Source organism: Schistocerca gregaria, chromosome 3, assembly GCF_023897955.1.
Source record: "Schistocerca gregaria isolate iqSchGreg1 chromosome 3, iqSchGreg1.2, whole genome shotgun sequence".
NCBI lineage: Eukaryota > Metazoa > Arthropoda > Insecta > Orthoptera > Acrididae > Schistocerca > Schistocerca gregaria.
In genome coordinates this window covers 871,140,625-871,153,682 of record NC_064922.1, presented here as the reverse complement: position 1 = coordinate 871,153,682, position 13,058 = coordinate 871,140,625, and positions in this window count along the sequence as shown.

The window sequence follows — 13,058 nt, the reverse complement described above, 5'->3', positions numbered from 1 at the left end:
GCTGAGGTGTTCGGCGAACGTAGCTGGTTGGCAGAGTCTTGCATCCATGAACATCCAAGCTGGGTTGCTTTCTACTTGGATGAAAATATGACGGGGCAGAACGGGACACTATCCCATTCTGCCCCGTCCCGTTCCGCCCCAAGAGCACTTTCGAGGTTAACAACTTTTATGGAGTGTAATAACTGACGTATTTAAACGTATTAAATAACTAAAGTATAACAAATGCCATGCACTTTAAGGGAATGTGTCATTTTAGGGTATATAATTTACAATTAACAGATTACCTGGCGTTGAAATTCACCAAACGTTAGAACAACGCAAGCGGTAACGTGACGGACAACGATTCACTTAGATCTCGCACTTCAAACTAAATCAGAATGGCTGCCCTCACTTCCCTTCCATTTGGAGAAATAGTTATATGCCCATACAACAGGTTGCAATGCCGTCCAGTCTATAAAAGAGCAATTTCCCATTGTGCCTCGCTAACCCGTTCTGCCCCGAGTTCGCCTATGTGGCATGCGCCGTTACCATTGGAAATGGATCTGAACTTCAGCTAGAAAGACGGAATAAGGAATCACTTCGATACGAATGAGAGAGGTGGTGGTAAAGTTCCGCATTCTGGAGCTCGGGCTCGATCAAATGCCGTGTCATCCTCTAACAATGGCGTCATCAGATGCGGCACAGCGCAATACGTGGTCAGCACACACCTCTCCCGGTCGTTGTCGGTTTTCTTGACATTGGAACCGCTACTAAGCCGTCACACGAGGCTGAGTGTACCCTATACTAGTTCCCCCACTAAGGAAAAATCCCTGCCATCATCGGGAATCGAATCCGGGTCCTCCGTATGGCAGCCAGCGTGCTGATCACTCAGCTTAAAAAGGCGTACTTGAACGAGAGAACCATCTCGTAATCAGTCTGAGGTCAATCTTCCTTTTTGTTAAGTCCTGACTCTTCAGACAGGTTTGATGTGCCCTGCCACGAAATCCTCTCCTGTGTCAACCATTCCATCTCGAAAATGGTTCAAATGGCTCTGGGCACTATGGGACTTAACTTCTGTGGTCATCAGTCCCCTAGAACTTAGAACTACTTAAACCTAACTAACCTAAGGACATCACATACATCCATGCCAGAGGCAGGATTCTAACCTGCGACAGTAGCGGTCGCGCGGTTCCAGATTCAAGCGCCTAGAACCTGGAACCGATCGGTCGGAGCGGCCGGCATTCCATTTCAAAACAGCACTCGCTGCCTACTTTCTCAATTGTTTGCTGGATGTATTCCAGTCTCTCTCTACATCTACAGTTTTCCCCTCTACAACTTCCTCTAATATCATGGAATTCAGTTGTCTTAACAGATATCCTATCATTCTGTCCCTTTTCCTTGTCAGTGTTTTCCATCCACCTTCCTCGCCGATTTTGCAAAGAACCTCCTTGCTCCTTACGCTATCAGTCCACCTAATTTTCAGCATTCTTCATAAAAACGCTCCTCAAAAACTTCGATTCTCTTCTGTTCCGATTATCACACAGTCCATGTTTCACTACCATACAATGCTGTGCTTCAAAGTACACTTTCAGAAATTTCTTCCTCAAATTAAGGTCTATGTTTGATACTAGTCGACCTAGGAATGCTCTTTTTACAAGTGCTAGTCTGTTTTTTATATCATCCTTTCTACGTCCACCATGGATTATTTTGCTGCGTAGGTAGCATAACTGCTTAATCCTTTGTGCTTCGTGATACCAAAATTCTGAAATTAAGTTTCTCGCTGTTCTCATTTCCGCTACTTCTCATTACTTTCGACTTTCTTTGATTTACTCTCTACTCTTTAAACTGTTCCCTCAATTCCATAGCCGGCCGGAGTGACCGAGCGGTTCTAGGCGATTCAGTCTGGAACCGCGCGACCGCTACGGTCGCAGGTCCGAATCCTACCTCGGGCATGGATGTGTGTGATGTCCTTAGGGTAGTTATGTTTAAGTAGTTCTAAGATCTAGGGGACTGATGACCTCAGAGGTTAAGTCCCATAGTGCTCAGAGCCATTTGATTTGAACCTCAATTCCACAGATCCTGTAATACTTCTCCACTTTCAATGACGATAGCAATGTCATCAGCGAACCTTACCACTGATATCCTTCTACCTTGAATGTTAACCCCAGTCTTGAACATTTCTTTTATTTCCGTCATTGCTTCTTCCCCGTAAACATTGAAAAGTAGGGGCGAGAAACTACATCTATGTCTTGCACCCTTTTTAATCCGAGCAGTTATTGGTCCGTCCTGGTTGTTGTAGATATTGCATATTACCCGTCTCTGGAAATAGCTTACTCCCATTTTTCTAGGTTTCGAACATCTTGCACCACTTTACGTTAACGAGCGGTTTTTACAGGTAGACATGTCTTTTCTTCAGTCTTATTTCCACTATCAGCCGCAACGTCATAATCGCCTCTCAGGTGCCTTCTCCTTTCCAAAAACCAAACTAATGGTCATATAACTGCTCCTCAATTCTCTTTTCCATTCTCCTGTATATTATTCTTGTCATCAACTTTGATACATGAACTGTTGAGCTGAGCGTACAATTAATTTTGATAGATATGTACGTAGGCTGTTTAGGTTTTTATATTGGTAACGCGAAGTAGCGCTCTGTATGAAAATCTCTGGCTGTGCTGTGTGCAGTCTGTGGCGGTTAGCATTGTTGTTGGCTATTCTAGTGTTGGGCAGTTGGCTGTTAACAGCGCGTAGCGTTGCGCAGTTGGAGGTGAGCCGCCAGCAGTGGTGGATGTGGGAAAGTGAGATGGAGGATTTTTGAGGGCGGATGATCTGGACGTGTGTCCATCAGAAACAATACATTTCTAAGAATGGATGTCATGAACTGCTATATATATTATGACTTTTGAACACTATTAAGGTAATTACATTGTTTGTTCTCTATCAAAATCTTCCTTTTGCTAACTCTTGCTATCAGAAGTTAGTGCCTTCAGTAGTTTGAATCTTTTATTTAGCTGGCAGTAGTGGCGCTCGCTGTATTGCAGTAGTTCGAGTAACGAAGATATTTGTGAGGTAAGTGATTTCTGAAAGGTATAGGTTAATGTTAGTCAGGGCCATTCTTTTGAAGGGATTATTGAAAGCCAGATTGCGTTGCGCTAAAAAAAATATTGCGTGTCAGTTTAGTGTTGATCAGAATAGGTAAAGAAGGAAATGTCTGAGTACGTTCAGTTTTTCTCAGCTGTTTGAAAATCAAATAATGTAAGAAATTTATCAGCACAGTAATTCAATCATTTTTCTTAGGGGACGTTTCAGAATTATCGGTTCTAGGGATGTTCACTTAGATATGGTTTTCCTTTTAACTTTTAGGAAGAAGCAGTTATTATTTTTAACGTAGTATTTGTTCAGCACTTGGACCAGAACACAGAATTTTGGTTGTTGCCAGTATTATATTCCTGGCGAATCACCTTTGGATCAGATCAAACTCATGTGATATACTGTACTGTATGATATGTCCAATGAACAAACATAGTGCTGTAGCACAAGGAAGAAGATTTGAGCTGAAGACAGTGCTCCAAATCTGAAGCCGGTCATCATTAAAAATTGGTATCAGGATAGTGATGGTAAAAAAGTACTTTCTCAAAATAAAGATTAATCAAAAGCTCTCCGAGAGACAATTGTTTACATTATCACTGTTGCCTGTTGTGAATAGTGTTAATTTCTTGTTTGATCCGAACTTAGGACGTCTCTGGTAAAAAAAAAAGGCATGTGTACATTTATTCGTGGAAGAACATCTTGTAAACACATGAACTGCACCAAAGATGTTTAATAGCCTAACCGGTATTCGGGTATGTAAACTATCGTCAGTGACATTTGATGCAGATGACAATAAACAGCTGTACGTACGTCGATAACACGACAATTGTGGGACAGGGATTGCACAAATACCTGGAACAGTGCGAGAGACGCATACTTCAGCATAAATGCAGATGCTAGGCAAGTCTGCAACTTGTGCTGTTGTATCTGACCACGAACGGCTCCCGTGCTACATCATCAATAAGTCAGGGTCTGGACAGTGTTCTGTGTAGTTGTGAATTCATTTTGTCGTAGCTTAGCGAATCTGAACATGGGCGAACTGTTTGTACTCAAATGGTGGCTTCTTTCGTAACCAAGTGAGCCGAAATGTTTGCTGTCACAAGAACCACCGTATGGAAGATTTATACTATGTACAGCAGAAGCGAGGAGCGTCAACCGCTAAGTCACAAAGCAGACCAAAGTAGGTGTCGAATAATGGTGACAGACGGTCGTTGAAGAGAACTGTGGCGAAAAAAGAGAGGACACCAGCTGCCGAAGTCACTTCAGAACTGAATGTCACCTTCAGCACGGTGCTCCAGGCAATTCCAGGGCGAGCTGGATCTCCAAAACAACACATCAGTGATGCAAATGCCTATAACGGGAAAACGAGGTGCCGAAACTATAAAATGTGAAGTAACGGAAGAAAGTCATTGTCTGATGAGTCTTGTTTCTCAGAGTTTCCAACTTCTAACCGCTGAAATGTAATAAAATAAAATAAAAATTTATTTGTGACACCGTTTCTTTGCTATCACTGTAATGTAATATAATGAATATGAGCCGTGCCTTATACAAAAAAGAAAAACACATTAGTGCAATGGCTCAGCATAAAAGAGAAATAACTAATGTAGGTATATTATTAACAGTGTAATATGTTGTTTAATTTAGCCCGACATGTATAAGCACTCAGTAAACTAGCTCAGTTCTCAGGGTAGTTACGTAATCGTCGATACGTCGTGGTTTCGTCGCGATTCCCCAATATAAGATAACAAGAGTAGCATCTACAAATGAAATCCTATAACGCAACTGGAATCCTGTGAGCAGACCTTTTCTGCCTGCGATGTTATCTCGTTATATAAAAAAAATCTGTAAATAAAATTGTTAAATTATTAGTAGCTGCGTCCGGGATCTGAAATAAAGTTAATTGTCCTAACGCACGCCACGTCTCGTGGATAAACTAAAAGAAAAATGTTAAACATTTTTCTAAGATGGCGCCTCACAATGAAAATTCTTTGTTAAGGCCCATGTCTACTTAAGGCAGTATAGTTATCAGACTAACACTAGATTGACTACATACACAAAATTCCTTTAACAAAATAACCATTATATTCTTCGGGTTTTAAGTGCAACTTACATTATCTGCTGGTACAGCAAGATGAGCTTTACACAAGAACGTCCTTTTAGGTCCGAATGCAAGCAGATAAGATAAGCGAATGACAAAGGAAAGATAGTTCATGCATAGAAGCGCAAGAGTCCATGGAATAACATGTCCATTGTAGTTCTTTGGCGTACTTGTCGATTATTTATAAAATTTATCGTAATATTTAGTTTGCAATTTTTTTTGAACCCAAGTCCACCCAGGAGAAACGGTACACCGCGATTACATCCCAAGAGCGAAACATGGTGGGGGTTCGGCAATGATGATAAAATGCTATTCCATGGGCCTCTGTAAGGTCGCATTACTGCCAAAGATTAGGTGACCATTTTGGCTGATCATGTCCATTCCGTGGTAGAATATGTGTTCCCCGTTGGAGATTCTGCGTTGCAAGACGACAGGGCGACTGTTCAGGCACCTCGCATCGTCCAGGACTGGTTCCTTGAGCCCGAGGACGAATTGTGGCATCTCCCCTGACCGCCATAGACATCAGATCTCGGTATTATTGAACCTTTGTGGCCTACTCTGGAGAGAAAGGTGCGTGATAGGTATCCACCTTTATCATAGTTACCTGTTCTTAGCACCATTTTGTAGGAGGATGGTACAAGATTCCCCTCAAAACCATGCAGGACCTGTTTTTATCCATTTCGAGACGACTGGAAGCTGTTTTAACATAAAAGTTTTCCTACACCGCACTAGGCATGGCAATGTGTTTTCACATATTTGCCCAACCACAGTACAATTATCATCACATGAAGTTACTCTTAAATGAGAGCAATAGCATAGTAACATGAAGGTCACGACGGTGGTCCCAAACAAATCAAACCTGGAGCACAAATTGTCTGGTTTCAGGAATAACGAGATTATCAGAGTAAAGAGACTATATTCACCTATCTTTCCAGAATAAATCAATTTATACTAAACTAAAAATGAACTGCGTCGAAAGAAACCACGCCACCATATGCCATTTAAGAGTTACGTCTTGAGAGAAATTCATTCTCACTCTTTAAGTGACAACAGCCGAACAACCTATGGAATTCAAAGGACAATACAAGTGGAAAGTATGACAATATGGGAGACTGTTCTTGTTCAGTTTATGAGCTTCGGGTACGAAGCGGTTTCATGAAGTGTTCCAAGAATTTATGAAGAAAATAGGCTGATAGACAGAACCGGCTGTTTACGTAAAGACAAGAACTTGCAGCAAAGGTGAGTAATTGAGGAAAAGATGAAACGATTAAGGGAAATTTTCCTCCAGACTTCGACGAAATCGCCACAAATCATCGGTTAGAAAGGGGAAATACCTGAAGCAATCGTTCAGACACTGTTGAAGAGCTGATAAATGTTAATGCGTTATTGCAGGTCTTGCAGTCTAGTGAGAGGGTACATGCTAAGAGAGCGGAAATCGATCTACTTTAACTGTGTTGTTGCACAGCTGCCTATATTTCAGCACCGTTAAGGTTATATAACGCAGCAAAAACATCAAAGAGGGAAGAAAAAACAATATTCTCTTAGTACTTAGGGAACGGGATAAAGCCTTCGACTATGCAAGTTGGAACAAGATAGTCGATATCGTAAAGACAATGGAGGGTTACGTCCAGAGATTAAGAAGTAATATTCAGAGTAATTACTAAAAAAGAAAAAATTATAATGTCAAGTTCGTGTTAAAAAGCATGTAAAGGATGCAAGGCATAATTTCATTTTTACGATTATTTAACATGTGTGTCGAAGAAACAACGAGTGAAGTGATTGAAAGTTTCGGAAGGAAGCATACCTGCAACGGGAACAAATACCAATATTAATTGCAGCCATCTTCGTTCTTTGACTCAAAAGTACACTACTGGCCATTAAAATTGCTACACCACGAAGATGATGTGCTACAGACGCGAAACTTAACCGACAGGAAGAAGATGCTGTGATATGCAAATGATTAGCTTTTCAGAGCATTTGCACAAGGTTGGCGCAGGTGGCGACACCTACAACGTGCTGACATGAAGAAAGTTTCCAACCGATTTCTCATACACAATCAGCATTTGACCGGCGTTGCCTGGTGAAACGTTGTTGTCATGCCTAGTGTAAGCAGGAGAAATTCGTACCATCACGTTTCCGACTTTGATAAAGGTCGGATTGTAGCCTATCGCGATTGCGGTTTGTCGTATCGCGACATTGCTGGTCGCGTAATTCATCTGATCGGGCGACACGTTTGCTTTGAGCCAAGATTCAATGTCGATGATCGCCTACGCGCAACAGCACAGTTCCTCCACAGACCGCTGCCTCTCCTGTTTTTGCAGAGAAGACAAGCCTCTGACCCACACGTTCTGTAATGAGATGTGGACGTCCAACATGTCGTCTCCCACACCACTTTCCACTTTGCACAGATGGCCAAGACAGCCGACCAGCTCCGCTGTTTTCGAAATACCCGTCCTAGACGCTTGCTCATAACAATCTGCTAGTTACAAAAGTCGCTCATGTCCGTGGATTCGCCCTTTTGCGTCCCCTGTCCTAGCTAGGATGATCCCTTATTCGTCTCTGCTCTGCTTACATACTTTCATTACCGCGTCATGCATTTGAGTGGTCGATGCGACAGAATGTCAATCCTCAGGGCCTGGGTTCGATTCCCGGCTGGGTCGGAGTATTTTTTCCGCTCAGAGACTGGGTGTTGTGTTGTCCTAACCATAATCATTTCATCCCCATCGACGCGCAGGTCGCCGAAGTGGCGTCAAATCGAAAGACTTGCACCCGGCGAACCGTTCACCCGACGGGAGGCCGTAAGCATACGACCGCGTCATCTACCAATACTGCCGCCGGACGATATTTGCTTGCTAGGAGCAGTGGTCACAATGTTTTGGCTCATAAGTGTACAACGTTTCTAGGAGATATTCAGCTTATTACCAAATGAGGTATCCTGTTGGTCATATCTGTCTGTTATACGATATTGTGCATTCAGTATTTGTCCACCTCTGATCTTTAACTTCATTAAGCTTCAGTCATTATGATTATAGACGAATGGTGGCAGGACATAAACCTCCGTAACCCCTGTGTTTTAAAAAGGAATTGGTAATTTTCAGCTGGCCAAGATGCGAGGTTTTGCTATAGCTCAACGCGCTGCGCTAGAATGCGAGAGAAAGAGGTGTGCCAGCTACGGATCGAATCCGTTCCGTTTATAAATATCCGCTGGTCTCGTACACTGCCCTGGCTGAGTGTGGTTTTTATCCGGATTTCCACGCTGTTAGGCAAAGGCTGGAGTGATTCGCAAACTTCGCGGCAGAAAATACGATACAGAAACAGATAAAAATATGGTTTGGCACAGAACATAGTTTACACGGCTCATAGACAATGTTGTACATCACTATGACCATGACGCCATGAAGGACATCTGCCCACAAAAGTAAAATATAATGAATTTATTAAATTGTAAAAAACAACACACATTTTACGACGGGATAAATGCTCCACAGGTTAGAAGAAGTCTTACCTAGAATTTTCAGCCTACTTAGCACAGAGTCTAGACTAATGATAAACGAAGAAAATGATGCAGAGTACAAAATTTGAAGTCACTGAGTTGGTAAACATAAAAGCTTCAGAAGACTCTGTGATAAGACTGAAAGAATTCCGTAGCCGATGACGTGTCTGGGCGATATGGCACATGGGCAGCAACTTGGATTCGTTATCAGGAACAGGAGGCTTAAAATGCCAATCCGCCAATCAGCTTTCAGTAAGCCGGTTAAGGTGAACTCCAGAACGGAATTTTTCAAAAGGATACACCCTATTCCTTCTACTATTTTTTTTTCTGTCCGAACTTATGCTCCGTCTCTATTGAGATCGTCGTCAACGGGACGGTAAACCAAAATCCCCATCCCTTCGCCTAGGATGCAAGATTACGCAAGTAGTCCGAAGTTAGGAAGAAATGACAAGTAACTAAGTGTGGGAAAAGAGATACCAGATTTTGTCGTAGAGTTGCAGATACGGCTGTAAAAATACCTTTGTGGCTTTACTTGGAGTACAACATTGACTCTGATCAATCAGAGAAGAAGAAATTGTTGGTATTATTAATGCGCTAACTGAAACACAGGTTTCAAGAGTGTGCAAAAAGTGGTGAATAAAGGAATAACAAGAAGAATGAATGAGGAAAGAAACGTCTAGAGAAGGCTTAGGTGTTGAGAAGGACAGGTTAGACTGTTGGAGGAATATTTGCCCAGGAATGCAAGAGCAGGCAACTAACCTGGTGCTGGATACAGAGAGGAAAATTTGTGGAGATAAAGATAAAATACAATATGTTGGCTCGCATCTCGTGGTCGTGCGGTAGCGTTCTCGCTTCCCACGCCCGGGTTCCCGGGTTCGATTCCCGGTGGGGTCAGGGATTTTCTCTGCCTCGTGATGGCTGGGTGTTGTGTGACGTCCTTAGGTTAGTTAGGTTTAAGTAGTTCTAAGTTCTAGGGGACTGATGACCACAGCTGTTAAGTCCCATAGTGCTCAGAGCCATTTGAACAATATGTTCTCGAAGAGCAGAAATGAAAAAACAGATGCAAGTTACGAATAAATGGAGATCGGCCTCAAATCAACAGAAAGATTGTCAGCTGAAAGAGAGACGAAAAAATACGGAGTATTCTTTCATGCCAGACAGAGGAAGGTACACCATCACCCCTTTGCTCATGAGTAATAGGAAACATGGAAACGTTAATAGTCTTAGGAGTCCCGTTATTTCCAAATATTCAATGTTTTGAGTAAGCTACATTTTGAGAATCGCTGGTCGTCATCACAAAGGCGTTCGTAGCCTACTTAGGGATCTCAGTTATTACTGTTGGTACTGGTTTCTCCGTCTTATGTTTACTGCAATTTAATTAAAGAGAATTTTACACCTTACGTGTTTCGCTTTTATTTAGAAAGCCTCTTTTGTGGTCATTGGGGAAATTGAATACATATGTTTGTTCTTTCTAATTAAAAACTGCATTTTGCTTATGAAGTTGGTATGTAATTTACCACAGAAGGTGCTTTATAAAAAAAGGGAAACGCACCTGGTGTAAATTTTTTTAGTTAAACTGCAGATAGCTTAAGTCGGAGAAACAAATAATAACTGGTTTGGCAGCTTTTGCAGAAGATAGTCACGTAAACAAACATATTCTTAAGACTTGTTGGCTGCAGCGCACCTGCGTCAGTCGTTTGGTGATAACGTATAACTTTTTTTTTGCAGCAGACGTGTTTATCGTTGTTTTCTGTGCCTCTCTTACGCTTAGAGTCAAGATATCGCATTTTACGATAGACACAATCCACTTTTATTTCTGAACACGTAGCTGTCTTTCACTACACACAGGTTTCTGAAGTCGTAAAGTGTCTAGAAGCACTTAACTGAGAGCAGTTATACATCCACATGTTTAATTCTGCTAAGTGTACAAATCTGTTCAGAAGTTAATTACGTTATTTTATTTCGTGATTTAACTGCAGGGGATTGCAGTCGAGCTGTTATATCCATCATAAATTCCCTGACTTACTTTTTGTAAACGGACATTTATATGACTCGCATATGTTGTTACTAATACGACTTACGCTTTGTTCCCTAATTACGTAACTTCGTTTCACCTTTGAAAATTTTAGAATTTTCCCGGAACAACTCTGCATTTTACAAAGCTGCGTCACCAAGATTATAAAATGTACAAACCAGGTTAGTGACGGTTAGCCCTGACTGCGTACTTTGATACAGGTACGCAGAAAATTCTCTCTGTGTTCAAGTCGCGTCACATTCAATCGATTCCTGAAGCCAATCAACTCCTGCCCACTTCGACGATGCAGATTTTCGAAAGTTCGTGTTTCTGCTGATAAATTACGCAGTTAGAACATCGAAAGCATTTTCTAGAAGGACGACGTCACGAAAACTTCGGTGCAATTTGTAACACGTAATTTAACGTGACTAGAAAAAAGAAACCTGTCTCACCCTCCAAATCTCCTATTCCTGCCTCCGAAGCCAGCTAAACCTCCTAGTTGAGGGGTTTAAAACATGGAACTTATACACTAACCCAGAAAAAAAAACTGTCATCTTTGGCTGCATCACTCGAACCACTGGACCATACCGATTTCCACCTCTTTATCTATAACCAACACCTTTTCCTCGCTTAAACATTCAGGTGCCAGCACTGACCGTTCATAGGAAATAGCCTAGGATGCACACCTCCTCGTGTCCAACACATCATAAGAACCCGACCAAAACTGCTAGCAGACCACATTTGTCTCTACATACTTTGACCATTATCCTAATTTACGAATCCCTCACCCGTCCGATCCTACCCTAAGCCAATGTTTCCTGGATATCCCGCCCGGAAACGGATCTGTCTCACTCCTTCTGATCTCATGAACTGCCCGTGTAGTGTGCCGTCTTCAACAAAACTTGGTCTGAAATTAAATGCTTTCTGACCGTATATCTTTCATTATGTAAAGGTTTGCAGAATCGTTTCATTCAAGGAAGAAAAGCGCGAGAGCGGAAATTCCTTTCTTTATAATCTTTACCAGCCGTCTTCGAAATATGGTTGTTGACTTCGTTCGTTACTTTGGCAACTACTGGTAATATACAGTCTAGCTCTCAGCTGAGATCTGTGAGTCTGTTTATGTAGTGTCAGATTTGAAATTAAAAGTTTTCTATATTAATATAATTTAAGGTTTCATTCACATAACTGCAATAAATATATTTCATTCACTTTCAGTTAATAGTTTATTCACTTCTTTGAAACACCAAAATACTGTTTCTCAAGTATATCGCAGGCAAATATAATAGTACCAGAGATATCATGTTTCACTTTTTGCAATTTTCACAATTTAAAAATAATGTTTTTAATGTATTTGGTCAGTTTATGGAAACTTTCACGTACAGTAAGTTCTAAAATAAACATTTCCGTAGAAACGTGAGGATATGTGGAAAGCTAAATGATTATCAAATATATTCAAATAGCTTCAATTGGGTTTATTTTGGCACCAATGATTACAACATTACGCCACTTTTTTATGAGTCTTCTGACTGATTTGATGTCCCCCCACAGTAATTCCTCTCCTTTGCCAACCTTTTCATCTTAGAGTAGCAATTGCAAACTGCTTCCTCATTTATCTGCTGGATGTATCACAATCTCTTTCGTTCTTGACAGTTTTTACCCTTTACAGCTCCCTGTAGTACCATTGGAGTAATTCGCTGATGCCTTAACAGATGTCCTATCATTCTGTCAATTCTTCTTGTCAGTGTTACCAAACATTCCTTTTCTCGCCCATTCTGCGGAGAACCTCCTCATTCCTTATCTTGTAAGTCCACCTAATTTTCACCATTCAACTATAGTACGACATCTCACATGCTTCGATTTTCTTCTGTTCTGTTTTTCCCACAGTCCATGTTTCACTACCGTACAATGCTGTGCTGCAAACGTACATTCTCAGAATTTCTTCCTCAAATTAAATTCTATATTTGATATGAGTAGACTTCTCTTGGCCAGGAATGCCCTTTCTGTCAGTTCTAGTCTGGTTTCTACGTCCTTGCTCCGTCTGTCATGGGTTATTTTGTTGCCTCAGTAGCAGCACCCGTAACCTAGGGTTAGCGTCTTTCTTTAGTTCAAAAATGCTCAATTGTGTGTGAAATCTTAAGGGACTTAACTACTACGGTCATCAGTCCCTAAGCTGAAACACTACTTAACCTAAATTATCCTAAGAACAAACACACACAGCCATGCCCGAAGGAGGACTCGAAACTCCGCCGGGACCAGCCGCACAGTCCATGACTGTAGCGCCTAAGACCGCTCGGCTAATCCTCAGTTATCAAAACATCTTTGGCCCCGGATTCGAGCCCCTTCGCCGCTTAAACTCTGATTAAAAACCTTCAGTGTTGGCGACCAGT